Here is a 21,250-nt window from a genome sequence, read left to right on the forward strand (position 1 = left end):
GAGCTTAGTGACACATCTGTACTGATGCAGCTGTGCCACTGTAAGATCTCTCATGTAGTCATCTCTGCTGATGGGAGAGAGATCTCCAGTTGACATAATTACTCCACCCCCAACGAGAGGTGTATCTCCTGCCAACATAAGTGCTGATGTGGACAGTGCTATGTTGGTGTAATTTATGTCACTCAGGGGTGTATTTTTTCACACCACTTCAGGACATAAGTTATACCTACATAAGTCGTAGTGTAGACATAGCCTTAGAGCCCATGGAGCCTTGATTGGAATTTAAAGCTGTTCCCCATAGATAGAACCACTAGGGGTGTGCAGTGATAGTTACCTGGCCTTCTCCATAAAGGGTGAAAGCACTTATTAGAGCAGCTGCTTATATGGGTATAGAAAGTCCTTCACTTTGGGATATAGTCATCACAGATAAAGATAGATGTATGCGATATCCAATCCTTGTAGAAAGAACCCATGTTCAAAACTCTTTTTAAATTACAACAGCTAGAGCAAGTGGCTCGAAAACATTCTGAGGTCATTCAGTCATATTTAGCCATTTGAGCACCCATTGCAGAATAAACCATTCCTCCTTCAGCTATTCAGGTCACCATCACTTTGATCAACTCCTCACTAGTTGGTTTGAATCCCTTTGTTAAATTGATTTAAGGGCGTAATCTGTGGGAAGGACATCTGTCATTCCACCCCCCACGCCCACCCCCACAGCACTAGCTGCACTGTAGTATGTGTCACATTTAAAAACTCTGTTTACTGTAAACACAGTTCTCAGCTGTAGCCAGATGGAACCCGAACAAAGTTTGTATGCCAATGTCGAACAAATCAAATTAAAATTGTGGCTTTAAACTCAGTTGTTCTGACAGTAGATGATGCTAAAAGGTGACATTTATTTTGTAGTCTCTTTTCTCTTTCCTCCTCTTCCCATTCTAGTATGTTCTCACCCATTCGCTTGCTGATTGTTGGGCTTTCCAGCTTCCTTCTCATCTTGAAGCATATCAGCACCCTCCTCCACTCATTCTGTGATGTTCCCTTTCCATTCTGTGCATTCTTTCTCTCACACACACACACACACACACACACACACACACCTCTCCTGTGAAGCCCAGTCTGACACTCCATCCCCTCAAGCCTGTTCCAATTAATTTTGTTGTGTATGCAAATAAGAATGTGAAACCAGACTCCTGCTCATACATTGGCCACCTATATTTCAGAGCTCAGGAGCCTAGTAAGTTTTGGCCTGTAGCTGTAGGCTGCAAATGAAAAACCTTGTCAGTAGTGTGCAGGACTGGCTCATTTTGTTCTCTGCATGTCATAATATAGTGTTATTGCTATATTCAATACCATTTCCATGGCAATGGCACATGTTGGCCTTTTTCTTGTGTGATTCTGTGATAAGACTTCTGTAAAAGAGGATGAGATTAAAGTGATCTTCTTGATGTCACTGTAAATGCTACTATTGTCACAATAAAAATTGGTTTCAGAGTAGCAGCCATGTTAGTCTGTATCCGTAAAACAGCCATGTTAGTCTGTATCCGTAAAACAGCCATGTTAGTCTGTTTCCGTAAAAAGAAAAGGAGTACTCGTGGCACCTTAGAGACTAACAAATTTATTTGAGCATAAGCTTTCATGGGCTACAGCCCACTTCATTGGATGCATGCAGTGGAAAATACAGTAGGACAATTTTATATACACAGAGAACATGAAACAATGGGTGTTACCATATACACTATAACGAGAGTGATCAGTTAAGGTGAGCTATTGCCAGCAGGAGAGAAAAAAAACTTTTTGTAGTGATAATCAAGATGGCCCATTTCCAGCAGTTGACAAGAACCTGTGAGGAACAGTGTATGGGGGGGGGAATAAACATGGGGAAATAGTTTTACTTTGTGTAATGACACATCCACTCCCAGTCTTTATTCAAGCCTAATGGTGTCCAGTTTGCAAATTAATTCCAATTCAGCAGCCTCTCGTTGGCGTCCTCTGGGTAAGCACCAGTGTTGTATATTGCTAATGCTTTTATATGCATTGGAAAGTATCTTGGGAAGGGTTGAAGTGTGAGGGTGGAGTGAAAGATTCTGTTGCAGGTTACAATGGCTGAAGAGGGAGTAAGGGAGAAAGGAATGGGTTAACTCGACGATCCAGCCAGGCCAAAAGATAAGGAATGAAACTGCGGTCCAAGGCCAGCGCATACAAACAAGCTCTCTGCCGCCAAACCACCAGAAGCCTGTCTCCCAACCCCAGCCAGCCCTGAGAAAGGAGAACTAAGCCAGAAAATACTGAAGGGGTTGCAAAACTAATAAGATTGCAAAGGCAAGCGAGTGGGAACACAACAGTCTCACGACCCTGAAACCGGTGTGCTTTGGGGAAGCTAAGGGAGCCACAGAAGGCTTCAGACTGGTACAGAGAGCACGGGGGATGGGGGGTCCCTGGATGGAATGATTCCGGAAGAACCCAGGGCTTAAAACCCTCCTGAGAGCAGAAGCAAGTGGGAGATTTACAGCGGACCCTAGACGACCTGTGCACAAGGCAGAACTCTCATCTACCCTTCCCTCTCTTCTTACGTTACACCCAGGCTTGGCCAGCCTTGGGTTGTGTGTGTGTAAGTATGAAAGTGGGTTAGGGTTCGGGCGCTCACGCTTTCTTCCTCCCTCTGAGTTATGTGGGGTGCACCCAGCAGTCACCGCTGTTATTTGGTTAATAAAGCTTTAAACTTCATCTCCTCTACCAAAGATCCTGCAGCCTCAGCCTGACCACCTGAAGCCCCAGGCATATTGGTAACATAAATCTGTCACCCTATGACACTCGGTTGTGGAAACTGAATCACTTCCAAAAACCATCAAGACAGGAAGGAAGTAAATTCATATAAAGTGTCAAGAATGGGACTAAGCCTCATGATGACAATGTATCGTCACATGGAATACAGTTACAAACTGAGTTAAACTATTGACAAATGTACTCAGCTCTTCATCATCAAACACTGTTCTGATGACATAGGCACAATTTAAATTGCCATAATTTCTCATTTTAAAAAGTAAAGTGGCACATTAAGACTCTGACGTAGTTCAGGAAATGGCTCTATCAGTTCATCTGTCATTTTACCATGTAGCTATTGGGATGGAGTAAATTACTATATACATTGTGCATGTTTAATTGAATATACTTTGGAATGTGGGGCTGTGCTAAGAGAACAGCGTCAGTTTTACAAAATCCCCACACATACACCAGTAATGAAAATATTCTCTTCACTGCTGATAGAGCTGGGAAGAAAATCAGCCTAATTTGGAGCGTGGTGCTTTTGGACTGTGCCAAAGATTATGAGTAACTATACCCCAGAAACAGGTGATTGCTGAAGTTCCTAATGTAGTCTCATGCCCAATAAATCCACTCAGTCTTTCTCACACATTTCATTGCACATCAGGATCGATAGTCAATAAGCAGAAAAAGGAGACACTGCTGAAATATATAGGAAAGTGGGTCAGTTTTAGGGTTGCCACCCCTCCAGGACTGTCCTGGAGTCTCCAGGAATTAAAGATTAATCATTAACTAAAGATTATGTCCTGATGAAACTTCCAGGAATACGGCCAACCGAAACTGGCATCCCTAGTCAGTTCCAACTATGTCCGCTTCAGAGGTTGGTGAACCTTAATCTTTGAATACTTTACAACAGGCCAATATGTTTTAATATAACTGATTCTTACCTATAATACTAAACCAAGCATAACAAAGGCTATGTTACATTTTCACCAGGACTAACCATATTTCCTTTTAGGTTTAGGGACAACAGCCAGAATTTTATGGCGTTTAGATCTAACTCAGCATCAGCTCTAAATCTCTTAGCCTGTGACATCTCTATTGTAGAAATAATTTCCAATAACCAGTACAAGAAATACCATTCTACTGCTTTTATTACCGACTGTATGTTTCATGGTACAGAAATATATAATATGGCGTAAAGTCTTGTATTTTTTCAAGATTCCTTGTAATGAAATTTGTAGAGCCATTTTTGCTGTTTATACAAAACAACACTCAGACCAGGCTCAGGGCCAGAATCAGCAAAGCACATAAGCACATGCTCAATGTGAAGTCCATTCCTATTCAATAGAGCAATTAAGAAATGTAGTCAATGGGACTCAACACATGCTTAAATCCTTTGCAGAAAAGGAATGGGCTTAAGCACATGTGTAAAGGTAAGCATGTGCTTTAAGTGTCTCTCTGAATCAGGCTGTTAGGGACTATGGTGATGAGCACCACAGAAATAGCTGTAACTAAGTAAACTTGATGGACTAGCTGATAGACCAAGCATTAGAACGGAGATCTTTTGTTGTTTTTGAATGTTCTCCCATTTTGACATCTGACACAGAGAAAAATGATTGTTGATAAAGTTTGCGCACATCCATTTACCACTCCACCAATTTTAGTCTTAGGGACTGGTCCTATATAAAGAGCTATCTAGATCACTATGTTGGTTTTAAATGTTTTAATTTAACTGTCTTGGGGTTTGAACATTTATGACACCTCTCCCCACAATATTTTCCCCGACCGGCAGAAAAGAAAATGGTAATTGCTAACTGAACACATTGGGGTAGTGGAGAGCGGCCAACAATTCAAAAGTAACGGATACTGGGGGTGATCTGTGTCCTGCTGCTCCATAGTGAATGCAGGAGACAGTCCAACATTCTGGTAAGATTTTCTCTTTATGTTTGTGTCATTTTTTTAACTCCTCAATATTCCTAGCTCATCCCAATACCAATAAGCACACAGGAATGTTATGTGTGATAGTGGTAATTCCTACAGGTTATGTGTCTGGCATGAATACAACAGTTCTAAGAATGAAGAGCAGTGGCATGCCAGAGGCATGAGGCTTTTCTCCTCCAGACCCGCTCTGCATCTTGTGAGATCAGACAAGAGCAGACCATAAAGCAGTATTGCAAGTACTTTACAAATACAGTATCTGGTGAGCTATAATTTTGATTTAGACTGAAATAATCAGAGGAGGATAGTGTTTTCTTATTTCACCTCCACCTTTGTAATGCTGTCCGCTACACTGAAGCACTGACGTCGTACATTGGTTTGGTTTATGGAAATATTGGTCAAAGTTGAAAATAAACTGCATGGAAGAATGAAAATGGTTTAACCTTGTGGATTGGGTTTCCAATAATGCCTAAATAATTACCAAAATTATCTCCAGTAGCCATGTCTACTAAGAACAGAGGTTTGCTTCATTACCCAGGAGCAGCAATGAAAAATAGCAGTAACATCCATACTTTATAAACAGCATATACTTGCTAGTGAATTGGTGACATGTTTGTTCTGGGTTTGGTTGGTCTATTTTTTCATTTCAGGATAACTGTTGAAATGATTGCAAAGCAATGCAGAAACCTGGAGAAGAAATATGTGGTCATCTCTGTGATGAACTGATCACTTTAAATAACAATCTGTTGGTGCATTCTGCTAAGCTTTAGGTATAGGTTTGGCCCTTTATCCATGGCTATCCAGCAGCAATCATGAGCTAGAAAGCATCCTTGTAATTAAACTGCATCTCCAAAGTTACGTTAGATGCACAAAATCATTTAGACTCTTTTTCTTTTAAAGGCAAATAGTTTCATTAAACTACAAATGCCTTTTCCCATCCACATTATTTTAATTTGTCTAGGGTTTGCATAATGAATTGCAGAAAACTTGACAAGTCTGTTCCAGGATGTCTTGCATCTGAAGTACTAAGACAAACTGTGTGCTGTGAAATGACACTCAGTTTCAAGATGCCAGTCTGCACACCCCAGCAACAGGCAATCATAGTCTAGACAAGCTACAACATTTATACACACACACACACTATTATGACACCATACTCTCCTCCAACAAGAAATAGATTTGACAACATATTTTTTCTGGCAGGAAACTTAGGGGAACAACTTTGCATATCTGAGCTGCAAGCATTTTAATGGAATGACAGACATTTCTCCTTTAGAATTCTGAACAGGTGTTTGACTCCAAATGCCCTTTGTTCCTCGTCTCATCCATTTCTTGGATCAACCCTACTTTATTCCCCCTATTTGCACAGTTCAGGTAACTTATCTGTGATTAGATATTCTTGTTGTTTTCAGAAAAACAAGATCTCCATGACATCACAGGGGATGTGCCTACCTCAAAGGAAGATAAAAGCATAAAGAAAAAAGAAAGCCAGGCAAGAGCAGAAGAAAGTCCATGTGGTGCTGAGAGAGAGAAAATAGCATGAAACAAAGGCATGTTCAAAATGCCACTTACAACAACAGTGGCAATAAAAGGAGAGAGAGAGGTGTGGTCTGACCAGAATTGGGGCCCATTGATGTAAATGGAATTTAACCACATGCTTAGTGATGTAGTGGAGAGGACAAATGGTCCATTGTTAATCTCTGACTCTGGAGGCCTGGGGTCAATGCCCTGCTCTGCACAGATTTCTTGCATGACCCTTGGCAAGGCCAGGTTTTTAATTGTATTTAGGTACTGCTTCATCCAGCTTTGCAAGACCTTAATGATTTAGCAGCCTTAGGGCACATCCACACAGCAACCAAGGATGCAATTTGCAGCTCATGTAGACATACCCATGCTTGTTTAAATCTAGTCAGTTCACTAAATATAGCAGTGAGGCTCAGGCTAGCAATGTGAATATGTATCCAGGAAGCTAGGCAGGCTTGTACAGTCCGCACTGAATTACACACACTCACAGAGAGAGAGAGCTATTTTTAGCATGCTAGCGAGATTAAAGCTAGTGTGGTACATCTACATAAACTGCAAATGATACCCTAAAGCACAGCATAGGTAGCACAGGTGTACCCTATGTGTCATTTTCAAAAGTGTTTCACGCACGCCGGAACCTCAGTCCCATTGACTTTCAATGGTGGTTGAATTAGGGTCTGGGAGCCTGAAACTTCACCACAGCCTTCCTGGGTGATCTTGGGCAAGTCACTTATTCCAGCAGTTTCAAACCTGGGTGCCTAAAAAACAGGGCTCTAAACCCATATTTAGCCACCTAAAAAAAACCGGCTGATTTTCCATAGGTGTTTAGCAGCCCCAACTCCTACTGGAAAAAGGCGGAAGACAGATGAGGGGGATGCAACCTCTCAGGATGCTGCAGGTGCTCAGCCCTTCTGAAAATCACGTCACTTTATTTAGAAGCCTATATATGGATTTAGATGGCTAACTCTAGGCATCAAAGGGTAAAAATGGGGGCCTTCTCGGCTCAGAATCCCCCACTGTAAAAGGTGGTTCATAATAACGTCATATCTCACAGGGATGTTATCAGGATTAATTAGCTAATGGACCAGTTTGGCAAAAGGCCCCAAAAGAGAAAGAATTCACTCATGCTCCGTAGTGTCACAAGGCACCTGTAAGGTTGCAACCTCTACCTATGGTGGGGTCTTACAGGCAGCAGTGTTGCCTGAAGGATAAATAGTGCTTGACTGATATGGCTAAGGCAATGAGCTATGCCCTGATTCAGAGTATCCTTGCTGCAGCTTCCACATGTGAAGCCACAGCTGGAGCTACCAGCAAACACTGAAGCTGTCCCATCTCAGCAGAGCCGTGGGCAGAGGGATAATAAAGGGGATGTTCATTTTGATATTACAAGTATAATTTTTTATACTACCCCTTCAAGCATGGCAGTGCTCAGTGACTGGGGGACAGGCCTGAACAACAGTATATATAGAAATTGTTAACTATATTGCAAGTATATTGAGCAATTTCTGTATTTTCTCTCTCAGCCCTCAGAAATTGTATTCCTAGCACCAGTGATGAGAAGAAAGAGGGGATACAGAGACATCCCACCCCTCAGAAATAGCTTCCTCTTGCCTCCTCCTTTGTCCTGGGCCTGAACTTTTAGAGATATTTCTCTATCATCCCCCCAGTTGTCATGAGGCCCAGTCCATGGGATGGCGTTCCTGAAGGCTGACAGACCAACAATTCAGAAATCTCTCACTTGGTCTTAGGTGAATTTTGGTATCAACTATTTAGCTTTAAAGTTATAAGAACTTCATTTGTGTTTTCATTTTTAAAATAACGATTACAGCTTGATTAGAACATCTCAGTGATTCTAATTATGTTCCACCTGGGAATACTTTTTATAAGTGGTACTCTAAAAAGCTATAATTTATCCGTATGATGTTTGAGAAGGATGCTCAAGTGAAAAGCAGTTACCTAGATTTCTGACTGTTTCTTTTTCTATCCATATGTTTCATTTAGAGACTCCGATTTACTCCCAAAACAAACAAACAAAAGTTTGGAAAGCTAATAAAAGTTGCCAGGTGACAACTTTGTACTTTCCTGTCATATCAGGGCTATCAGCAGGTGCCTCAAGTGCCTATATACAAATGCACGAAGCCTGGGAAACAAGCAGGGAGAACTGGAAGTCCTGGCACAGTCAAGGAATTATGTTGTGATTGGAATAACAGAGACTTGTTGGGATAACTCACATGACTGGAGTACTCTCATGGATGGATATAAGCTGTTCAGGAAGGGCAGAAAAGGTGGGGGAGTTGCACTGTATGTAAGGGAGCAGTATGACTGCTCAGAGCTCAAGTATGAAACTGCAGAAAAACCTGAGAGTCTCTGGATTAAGTTTAGAAGTGTGAGCAACAAGGGTGATGTCATGGTGGGAGTCTGCTATAGACCACCAGACCAGGGGGATGAGGTGGACGAGGCTTTCTTCCGGCAACTCGCAGAAGTTATTAGATTGCAGGCCCTGGTTCTCATGGGAGACTTCAGTCACCCTGATATCTGCTGGGAGAGCAATACAGCAGTGCACAGACAATCCAGGAAGTTTTTGGAAAATGTAGGGGACAATATCCTGGTGCAAGTGCTGGAGGAACCAACCAGGGGCAGAGTTCTTCTTGACCTACTGCTCACAAACTGGGAAGAATTAGTAGGGGAAGCAAAAGTGGATGGGAACCTGGGAGGCAGTGACCATGAAATGGTTGAGTTCAGGATCCTAACACAAGGAAGAAAGGAGAGCAGCAGAATACAGACCCTGGACTTCAGAAAAGCAGACTTTGACTCCCTCAGTGAACTGATGGGCAAGATCCCCTGGGAGAATAACATGAGGGGGAAAGGAGTCCAGGAGAGCTGGCTGTATTTTAAAGAATCCTTATTGACCAGGGATGAGTATAAAAATATTGCTCGGGCTTGTAGGAGTGAAATCAGGAAGGCCAAATCACACCTGGAGTTGCAGCTAGCAAGAGATGTTAAGAAGGGTTTCTTCAGGTATGTTAACAACAAGAAGAAAGTCAAGGAAAGTGTGGGCCCCTTACTGAATGAGGGAGGCAACCTCGTGACAGAGGATGTGGAAAAAGCTAATGTACTCAATGCTTTTTTTGCCTCTGTCTTCACGAACAAGGTCAGCTCCCAGACTACTGCACTGGGCAGCACAGCATGGGGAGGAGGTGACCAGCCCTCTGTGGAGAAAGAAGTGGTTGGGGACTATTTAGAAAAGCTGGACGAGCACAAGTCCATGGGGCCGGATGCGTTGCACCCTAGAGTGCTAAAGGAGTTGGCGGATGTGATTGCAGAGCCATTGGCCATTATCTTTCAAAACTCATGGCGATCGGGGGAGGTCCCAGATGACTGGAAAAAGGGAAGGAGGATCCTGGGAACTACAGGCCAGTCAGCCTCACCTCAGTCCCTAGAAAAATCATGGAGCAGGTCCTCAAGGAATCAATTCTGAAGCACTTAGAGGAGAGGAAAGTGATCAGGAACAGTCAGCATGGATTCACCAAGGGCAAGTCATGCCTGACTAATCTAATTGCCTTCTATGATGAGATAACTGGATCTGTGGATGAAGGGAAAGCAGTGGATGTGTTGTTCCTTGACTTTAGCAAAGCTTTTGACACGGTCTCCCACCGCATTCTTGCCAGCAAGTTAAAGAAGTATGGGCTGGATGAATGGACTAGAAGGTGGATAGAAAGCTGGCTAGATTGTCGGGCTCAACGGGTAGTGATCAATGGCTCCATGTCTAGTTGGCAGCCGGTATCAAGTGGAGTGCCCCAGGGGTCGGTCCTGGGGCCGGTTTTGTTCAATATCTTCATAAATGATCTGGAGGATGGTGTGGATTGCACCCTTAGCAATTTTGCAGATTACACTAAACAATGATCAGGTAGGCTAAATTATGAATGAGTTTCCTCTTGCTATTATTTGAGGAATATGAGACCACCATTTGTCAAACAAAGGCTCTTACCAGGACTTAGACAAGCAAGAGAACCCCAAGTTCTGCTACCAGGTCACTGGGAGTGGCTGGGTCATGACACATATTGAATCTATTTCCCTAAGTTAAATATCCTCACACCTTCTTGTCAACTGTCTAAATGGGCCACCTTGATTATCACTACAAAAGTTTTTTTCTCCTGCTGATAATAGCGCATCTTAACTAATTAGCCTCTCACAGTTTGTATGGCAACTTCCACCTTCTCTGTATGTGTGTGTGTGTATATATATATATATATATATATAATTTTCTTACTATATGTTCCATTCTATGCATCCGATGAAGTGGGCTGTAGCGCACGAAAGCTTATGCTCAAATAAATTGGTTAGTCTCTAAGGTGTCACAAGTACTCCTGTTCTTTTTGCGGATACAGACTAACACGGCTGCTACTCTGAAACCTGCTACCAGGTGACCACTGCATGTTCCTGGTTATGAGATGAGCATGCTCCAGGCACACAAACTTGGACTCTCTGAAAAAGTGTTACTTTGTACCAAGGAAAATAATCTGGCTTTGCCCATTATGAAGCCTGGCAGGGTTTTGGTTTTTGAATAAACTATAACACTTTTCTTTTGTACAGTAAAAGTGGAGGAGCACCGCCTAAGAGACACGAATAAGGGTTTCCTCTCCAGCACTTGCTTTGTTGAAGATTTTCAGCTCAATTTGCCAAGAATTTTCACAAAGGACAACCTAAGTAATCACAAAAGCTAGTGCCTCCTTGCTTCCTAATACATCCCAGAATCCTTTTTATGGGCTGCAGCAGGGAATCTCAGTAGTGTGAATGTGCTGTAAATTATATTTTTAAGTAGTGAAGAGCTAGAAAATGGCATACCACGTCTCTGTCCTGAAGCGCTTAAGAGCCCTTGGTCTAGGCAAGGACAGTACAATTAACAAAGGGGCAAGACTCACCCTTGAACCACTTAAGCTAGAACAGTGGTTCTCAACCTGTGGCCCGCGGGTCGCTTGCAGCCCAGTCAGTACAGAGCTGCAGCCCATGTGACATCCTCAGGGCATAGAGGTAGTATTGGATGCAGCCCACATAACACATTGTGGGCCAAATATGTGGCCCACAATGGTAAATAGGTTGAGAACCACTGATCTAGAACCTGAATCATAGCATTATTAAATCTTCATGAACGTGACTGTTACTTGGAAGAGTCAATATTAATTAAGATTGAAATGAGCACATGATCAGAAATGTGAATCCTGCCAGTGCCAACATGCACTAGATGCACTGCGAGAGATGAAGCAAAGAAGAGCGCATTCAACTTAGCTAATGACTTGTGAACTTCTGTGTTGAACTGTCGCTGAATGACATCCAAAATTAAACAGTTGTATTTATCAGTTATCAAAACACAACATATTTGTGGTAACTTTGAGGAGTTTTTGAGTCACACAGCTATGCACTGTACTGCATCATATAACCTCCAGCCATCGCTCTCCAGAAAAATAAATGCCAGCTCGCTCAAAGAATAAACTAAAGGTTCTTTACCAGCTTCACAAAAGAAATATTCTTGGTCAGAGAGTTTTGGAAGAGAGAGTTTTTAACCTTCATCGTAGGTTTAGTATTCATCAACATTCTATATTAGATATAATAATGTCTCTTCTGGCACATGTACTGTTTCTAAGAAACTCTATTAATTGAGGGCTACATTTGCCTCCAGCACCCAGAGCTCTGTCACTTCTGTCAGATCATGTAGCTTCTTGATTCAGACAAAGACAAGCCTCCCTCAGGCAGACACAGGAGACATGGCAATGACGTTCCCTCCCTCAGTGCTAAAGGGTCAGACACGCTTCAGATGCCAACTTAAAGCCAAGAACCAAAACTGCAATGCATAGCATAAGACTCAGGCAGGCAGCAGCATAGCTGACCAAACACACACCAGCAGTTTCTGCATTTGTTCACTAGAGGGAGTCATTTCTGTATGTGCCTTTGTTTTTAAGTAGCGAAGCTGACTCAAGCTTTTCAGTTTACCAGTTAAATCAGCTGCATACATGCAAGAAGCCCTGTCTGCTTGAAGCTTATTTGTGTTGCATCCACGTCTCTGACAGACATGACCATTTCCACATGTATACCACCATTGTGCTAAGTTACTGATGAAAAGAGCTCCAGGTAAGACCTTATTATTGATTAGTCCCCCCCCCAGGGAATACACCAGCAAATGAGCACACAGCTGAGCAACTGAAAGCCCAAGAGAGAAATGCTGAATCTTCAGCTGAGCTGGGTTTATTTCCGAGGTACTGTAGGCAGGATAGTTCTTTTTAGTCTTGTATTTAACCTACAGCAAAATATGTACTCAGTTTTGAGTAGTCCTATAAATAAACAGACTGAATAAGAATACATACCTGAAAGGCATTGGCCTGCAAAATAACAAAAACATAATGCTTTTAGCTAGACTACTGAAAGCTGTGCCCTGTTTTGGCCCAGCCCAGCTGAGCCACTGAATTTGAATGCACTGTAAGTATTCTGTATTGCTCTAAAGTATTGCTTATAGTTCAACCATATATATAACTGTTGCGCAGTAGATTCCAGGCACATTTGTTACAGCAACAGTATACATTTTCACTCGCATAAACTTCCATGAATTACTTACTTTATTGTGCATGAATTTAATTGCCTCAGAAACTCTGAGACTTGGAAGAATGTATTTACTGAGTGAGTTGCTTTTCTCCTTATATAACTCATAGCTGACCTCCTTGCCCCTTAGCAAGGAAGACAATGAGACATAGTATTGAGCTCAGTGCAATACAGAGTCATGCTGAAATACTGATAGCTGAACAGTGTAGTACAGTAAACTTTCAGAAAGTACTTGTTCAGGGGCCTGATAGATTAAAACATTGAAAGTACCCTCTGCCCATTGCCCCTCTTGGTATGCTGTAGCCGTGACATATTTTATTGAATCATGATCAGGATCTGATACATTAGGGAGTCAGGTTTCAGAGTAGCAGCCGTGTTAGTCTGTATTCGCAAAAAGAAGAGGAGGACTTGTGGCACCTTAGAGACTAACCAATTTATTTGATCCAATGAAGTGAGCTGTAGCTCACGAAAGCTTATGCTCAAATAAATTTGTTAGTCTCTAAGGTGCCACTAGTCCTCCTTTTCTATTAGGGAGTCAGTAACTTGCATTGGAAGTATCAACCATCCCATAACACCCCTTTCACCCCCAGTGATTTTGTATCAAGTTACTCTGTACAAACAGACCAAAATGTTCCAAATCAGCTACCTAAACCTAGGCTCCAACTAAAAGGGGTCTGTTTTTCTGACATGCTGAGCGCTTATGCTTCCCATTCACTTCAAATTAAGCCACTGGGTAAAATCAACTGTTTCAGCTGCTTAACTCTGGCTGTAGGTACCTGACTCTGAAAATGTTGGCTGGTATCGATACACAGCACATTTGTATCCTCTTATTGGACATGACACGGTCATTGTAAAACAGACCCAGAGATGAATCAATGTGAAAAATTTTAAACAACTTCAGTGTAATTTTCAGTGGCAGTTCCTCCCTTCTGTTTAGGACGATCAAGATTATGGCTTGGGGATTCAGGTGCAAAGGGCCCTCTGTGCACGGTGTGCAAGTACCATCTTCATGGCATGTGCACCTGCCTGGCCCTGTAGAAGTCCTTCTGCTAGGATGCCACAGAGTTCAGTATTTGGAGGTAATGGGGTGGGAGAAGAGAGGAGATCTAGGCTTTACAGGTGTGACCAGGGTCCCAGTGGGGGCCAGCTGAGGTCACTCAATTAGGGTGAACTGCAAAGAATGGGGCAGACAATCCCCAAAGCTCGTGGATATTTTTAATACTTAGATTTACCAAGCCAGCATAAAACAGTTTCTTTAGTACCTCACGGGTTGCCCAGAAATCAACAACACAGTTCCCTTAAAGTAACCAGCCTCAGGCCTCCATTCAGGTGCCCAAGTCAAATATGATGAAGATTTTTGAAAATCTCATTTCATCATATATATAAAAAAACAAAGTTCTACCAATCCCAAAGGATCGGACACATTACCTCCCAGTTTCATGAATGTTCCAGATCATACCCAAATACACGCTACATCCACTTTTTATTAATTAAACTAAAATTTATTAAAAAAGGAAAGGGAGAGAGGATGGTTAAAAGATCAATATACATATAGACGTGAGTTCAGTTCTTGAGGTTCAGATATATAGCAGAGATGGTGAGCTTTGTAGTTGCAAAGAGTTCCTTGAAAATTTAGTTCACAGGTTGTAGTCCAATATCCAATATCATATCCACAGTGTACCAACTTAACTGGGACCTCAGTCTTGCGACTCAGACTTCCCCTGATGAAGCTTAAGCAGATCTGAGATTAAAACGATCAGGACCCAAGGATCTTTTATACAATTTCAACTCTTCTTTGACAAGTTGGAGTCCCTCGGGGAACAATAATCAGGGTGTCTTTGAAGTGGGTCCATCGCCGGTACTTAGCTATACAAATTAACATAAGACAATCACCAATTCCTCCACCATTCACTGATGATTTGCTATATGTTTCAAAGAGAGATGAATACAGAGATATCCCGTGTTTACAATTCATTTAAATGCTAGGATGTTCTTTTGACCTCTGAATTAACAGAATACAGCATAGACAGGGACTGTTGATTAATTGTTGACCCTACTCAGATATATGTAAATACACAAAAATACAAACATTATCTCCCCACATGTCTTTAAGGGTTGAGTTTGAGTCATTTATTTTGCAGGATGTTTAGCCCTTTCTGGCCATGCATCACAGCAGCATTCTCTTTCCCCTCAGGGGAAGTCTGCATAAGTTACAGTATAGTTGTTGTTATTTATCTGTATTACCGTAGTGCTTAAGAATCCTAGTCATGGACCAGGAGCCCATGTTCTAGGCACTGCACAAACACAAAATATTGGTAGTCAATCTGTACTTACACGCTTGTTAATATCACTCTTTCCATCCCAGGGAGGCTCCAGGGCAGCTGCAGTCCAAGGGCTCCCCTTGATGCACAGCTTGAAAATCTAAGTACACTCAAAAAAGTGCATTCAAAAAAGCTAACAGAATGTTGGGAATCAATAAGAAAGGGATAGCTAATAAGACAGAAAATATCATATTGCCTCTGTATAAAGCCATGGTACGCACACATCTTGAATACTGCATGCAGATGTGGTTGCCCCATCTCAAAAAAGATATATTGGAATTGGAAAAGGCTCAGAAAAGGGGAAAAACAATTATTAGGGGTATGGAACGGCTGCCATATAAGGAGAGACTAATAAGACTGGGAATTTTCAGCTTGGAAAAGAGACAGCTAAGGGGCGACCTGATAGAGGTCTATAAAATCATGACTGGTGTGGACAAAGTAAACAAGGAAGTGTTATTTACTCCTTCTCATAACACAAGAACTAGGGGTTACCAAATGACATTAATAGGCCGCAGATTTAAAACAAACAAAAGGAAATTTTTTTTCACACAACGCACAGTCAATCTGTGGAACTCCTTGCCAGAGGATGTTGTGAAGGCCAAGACTATATAACAGGGTTCAAAAAAGAACTAGATACGTTCATGGAGGATCGGTCCATCAATGGCTATTAGCCAGGATGGGCAGGGATGGTGTCCCTAGCCTCTGTTTGCCAGAAGCTGGGAATGGGCAACAGGGGATGGATCACTTGATGATTACCTCTTCTGTTCATTCCTCTGAGGTACCTGGCATTGGCCACTGTCGGAAGACAGGACACTGGGCTAGATGGACCTTTGGTCTGACCCAATATGGCTGTTCTTATGTACAAGCTGTGCTGTGCAGGTGCCACAACATGGAAGGGTGCGGGGGGGAGGGGCCTGTATGTTGGGCCGGAGGGAGGCAAGGGTTAAGATCCTCCCCACCACAAGCTCTGTGACTTTGGGATTGGAACTCCCAGCCTCTTCCACTGGAGATAAAACCTGTAACCCTGCCCATTAAAAGAGACATAAGGAAATGCCCTGATTTTCCATGCCATTCTGTGGGATATTTTCACATGGGGGAGAATGCACCCCCTAAAAGAAAACACTGTACAGTTCATGTTGCGCTGGACCATTTTACTTCTTCTCACCAACTGAGATGCAGGCCACTTGTAGCGTAGGGCAGCTGCAATTTGTTTTCTAGTTGGCGCCCCACCAGTTTGCTGCCACCCTATGAGGGGTTTCCAAACAACAGAATGACCTTTCCCTTCAGTTTATGAAACTGTTGGATTTTAATATTCTGTTTCCTTTGAGCAACTACTCTAATTACAGCATTAAGTACTTCAGTGAACCATTTAGATTTGATTTGTTTCCTCTTTGTGTTGCAAATGTCAACAAGCACCTTGGGTGCAGAAGATTCCATCTTCTCTCAGAGGAGTGGTATGCAGAGAATATTCTCATCATGAGTTTTTTGGCTTGTGCTGCAATAACCATGGGAAATTTCTTCTCAATGCAGGGGCAACAAAATAGGATCCTAGATGATCATGGGGATTTTTGAAGGATTTACAAACAGTTTGTGTTTGTATCAAAGTTTGTATCAAATCATGGCATTTGCTTAATGATGAGTTTTAGGACTGAGATTTTCAAAATCAACTTGGGGATTTAGCCATTCCAGTGATATTAATAGGGACAATAAGGCTAGATCCCCTATAATTGGCTTTGAAAGCCTCAACCTATAATCCTTGATATAAGTAAGAGCATGTAGGATAGTGTTAAACTTTCAGTCCTTACTCCTGCAAATGTCCCATTGAAGTCAGTCAGAACTCTGTATTTGCAAGATTGAACAAGGCTATTTTCTATCAATAGGCTCCCTGCTGTGATCTGTCTTCTCCATTCATTGTATGTAGCAGCTTTAACAAAACATATTTGTTTCCTTTTCTTCCACAATAACAACATAAGAACTAAGAGGGTAACAATGTAGTGAGTTTTCAGCCTTGCTAAATGTACTCACCCTACCCTTCTAGGGCAAGTACTTTTTTGGGGACAGACAAGTAAAATATCATTCGTTTGTTTCATCTGCATGATAAGGTGTGGGTCAGTAGAATTTGTGTAAGAGCTAGTAAATGTTCATGGTTATTGTAAAAAGCTGGTTAGGATTACATAGGAAAAACTATCCCCATCTCCTTACCTGGTGTAGCATATACCAGAAATACCCAAAATCAATACATGGAGTGAAATGTTACATTGGCAGGCCAGAGGATGCAAGTTTGTACCGTCAGGTGTTATGTGCCAGTGGGGCAGGTATTTTCTCTGTTAAAAATAGAAAATTCAAACAGCTGATCTTACTGTATTTCAGATGCGCTATGTCAGGGGAAGGGCCTTAAATCAGGAATCCCCTGCTAAGTCAGTTTGGTTTAGAGTTACAATACATATGGGTTTTCCCAGACATGACCTCTTTTTTGGTCATCCGATCTCCGGCCGGTTGGATTTTTGAAATATGAACAAATATCTGAGATTTTTTCCTTGCTCGTCCTTTTTCCAACATTGATTCTGATAGAACTCCAGTTCCCAGCATGCCCTACTAGCAGTGTGCATGTTGACTCGTTTGCCATCTTTACTTCTGCCTCCAGAGCTGGGCAGCCGGAGAGCAACAGCTGCAGTCTGGATGCCCAGATCTGAAACAAGCGCCGCTGCCAGTAGCCGCGCAGAAGTAGGAGCGGCATGGTATTGACTGTTGAGTTGCTGAAAGGAATCCTGCTTGTACAGCACAACTTCAGGCACACACCTTGCAAAGACCTTCGTGGCTACTTGATGAGCAATCAACCACTGCTGAGAAAGATAAGTCAACAGAGAAATAGGCACAATGGGAAGAAGCACAGTAGGAAAGGACTGAGTGCATGTAAAAAGGTACATTTAAATTTGATTTACTTTCATTTTTGATGCCATTACACTTGTTATTTATAAATGTTAGATATTCAAAGTAGAAAGAAACTGTACAGTAGAAACTCTACCACCCTTCCCCTCCTCCCTCCAATTCCCCCTCCCCCCTGGCAGTGTCCTCTATTTGGGAACTTGAAATATGGTAACCCTAGTTTAGTGAAGAATTTCTCCCAGTATCTCCCAATTGCTTGTTAAAATAAATATATATTCTGGCCCTGATTGTGCAATTTGATCCATAGAGGTGGACACCTGAGCCCTTAAGGATCTCCATGGACTCCAGTGAGGTTCTGCATGAGCATAAGGGTTCATCCACATATATCAGAGTATAGAACTGAGGTCCAGAGCTGCAATCTCAGATATTTTTTGGAATTACTTATTTTTTCCTTCAGTAAAGTTGAGAGTGGGGCTGGCACACCAACCTTGCTAAACTCTAATCTTCAACATTTATAGGCATATACTAGCATTGCCAGAAATAAGCAGCCAGTTCTCAGTGGATTTTTCATGGAGATGAGATTGCAAATGTCTGACAGACCCCACTATAATGACTTACTCTTCCTCTGTTTCCTGCTTTGCTCTTAAAGAGAACTTGTCACACTGAGGAATACTTTCACGTAAAAACATCAAATCATTTTACTTTCATGTGTTTTCATTGTCTACCCTGGCCAACATTTTTCCAACTTATGAGGCTAACTTTAGACACCTAAATAAAACTGGACTGATTTTCAGTGGGAGCTTCTGGAGATTTCTTCCATTGGGGGTGAGGATTTAGTCTCTTGTTACATGGCATCTGAGTACATCACAACCATTAATGGATTTATCCTCACAGGTAAAGAAGTGTCACTATTAATAATAGTTCCCAAAGATCCCAGCCAAAATAAGGAAAGGAAGTGTTATTATTACAACTGAGGGCTTGTTTTCACTACCGGGAGATCGATGCTGCTGCAATCGATGCAGCAGGTGTCGATTTAGCGGGTCTGGTGAAGATCCACTAAGTCAATGACAGAGCACTCTCCTGTCGACTCCGGTACTCCAGCTCCCCGAGAAGAGAAAGGTAAGTCAACCAGAGAGCATCTCCCGTCGACGCAGCGCAGTGAAGACACTGGGATAAGTCGACCTAAGCTACGTCGACTTCAGTGATGTTATTCACGTTGCGTAACTTAGGTCGACTTACTGCGGTAGTGAAGACAAGACCTAAGAGAAGTGACTTGGTAAAGATCACACAGGCAGAAACAGTAAATGAAACCAGATCTCCTGAGTCCAAATCCAGTGACTTAACCATAAAATCACCCTTCTTTTCATGCTGTTCAATAGTATACAAACTTTAGAGCTCAGTAGGAGAATCCCCTTAACTGAAAGAGCATTGGCTTTATTTTGCTAGCAGGGAAAGTCCCTGTAATTTAAAGTAAATTCAACCTTTCCTCACCTTACTTTAAACGTAAGAAGTGTGCTCACCTACTGTGCAACATCTTTCATTAATCAGGAAATGACTGTCACTGGGGAAAAAAAGCTCAGGGAGCTGGATTTTAAACATCCATCTGGAGAGGGGGACTCCAAAATAAGCTGAGCTCCCAAAAATTAACTTCTGAGTGAGGATCATTTCATATGACAAGAATGACATCTAGTGGTAGGAAAAAAACTGGTTAAGTACACGCTAAGGACATTCAGTGTCTGCTCATTGACTTCAGTGGGATTGTAACTGAGGGGAAATTTTTTGCTGCAGATTTCTAGTGCTATACCAAACAACCTGATACTGAATGTATGTTGTGGAACTTGTTTTAGCTTCTGTCCTTGTAGAATTTATTTTACTCAGGCTAATGGAAAATGAATACCAGCTAGTCAAATTTAACAGGGCAATGAACAGTAGTGGGTCATTGCCTAATGTTTTTATCTCCCCTAAGGAGGCACAGAAATGTCTACCAGCTGTACAATTAACATTAACATAAGTCTCATCCTGCTCTTGTCCCACCACACATTCTTTTGCAGATTTAAGTGAGAATTTAACAGGACAAAAGGCTTTTTTAAAAGGGACCCTTTCTGGCAGTTAATTTTACAGCACCCAATGGAGGAATCATTTCCCTCATCACTAACGTACTTTACTTAAGTCGAACTATGGTCTGCCAAACTCATTCCCCTTCTTTTGTGCACAAAGAGATTCCACAATGAAACATTTTAAATGGTGACTCTCATCTAGTTAGATGAAGTCAGAAGTAGCACAGACAACGCATCACCAGGCCCTTCACTGGGGAGTCCATATGGACTTCCACACTGAGGCTGAGAAGTACTGATTGGCTGGAGCCTTTCTGCATTTGACTTTACATTATGTCCGTTCCCTTTGGATGAAAGTCACTCCAGTCCAGAGGAACCAGCACAAGGCCTAGGACTGCTGAACTCTTCCAAACAGGACAACACAAGTCAGCTCCCCCAAAAACCATGAGTGGCCTAAAAAATCAGGATTTTTTATAAGTTGGAAAAAGGTTGGCCAGGGTAGATAATGAAAATACATGAAAGTAAAATGATTTGATGTTTTTACGTGAAAGTATTCCTCAGTGTGACAAGTTCTCTTTAAGAGCAATGCAGGAAATAGAGGAAGAGTAAGTCATTATACTGGGGCATTGGGGTTTTTTTTAATAATACATTTTGGGTATTTTTCTTTGCCTTCTAGTTTCTTAGCCTGTAGAGTAAATCAGGTCATATTTTCAAGCTTTTATCCACACCCATGAGAGCTAGAAACTGACTTTTTTTTTTTTAAATGATAGTGGAGCTTCTTTTGTATTCAGCTGAGGAGCTGGGAATGAAAGAAACTCCTCAATAATGATTTTATGTTTTTAGGTGAAAGTATTCCTCAGTGTGACAATTTAACTTGAAGAGAAAGGCAGGAAATAGAAGAAGAGTAAGTCATTATAGTGGTCCTGTCGGACATCTGGAATCTCATTTCCATGAAAAATCCACTGAGAACTGGCTGCTTACTTCTGGCAATGCTAGTATAGATCTAGATCCCTACAAATGTATAAATGTTGAAGATTAGAGTTTAGCTAGGTTGCTGTGCCAGCCCCACTCTCAACTTTACTCAAGGAAAAAATATGTCATTCCAAAAAATAACAAGAGCTGGCAATGCTATAATATGGATTCTGCCAAAGGAGAACAAGAGTCAAGTCT

This window comes from Lepidochelys kempii, chromosome 3, assembly GCF_965140285.1.
Source record: "Lepidochelys kempii isolate rLepKem1 chromosome 3, rLepKem1.hap1, whole genome shotgun sequence".
NCBI lineage: Eukaryota > Metazoa > Chordata > Testudines > Cheloniidae > Lepidochelys > Lepidochelys kempii.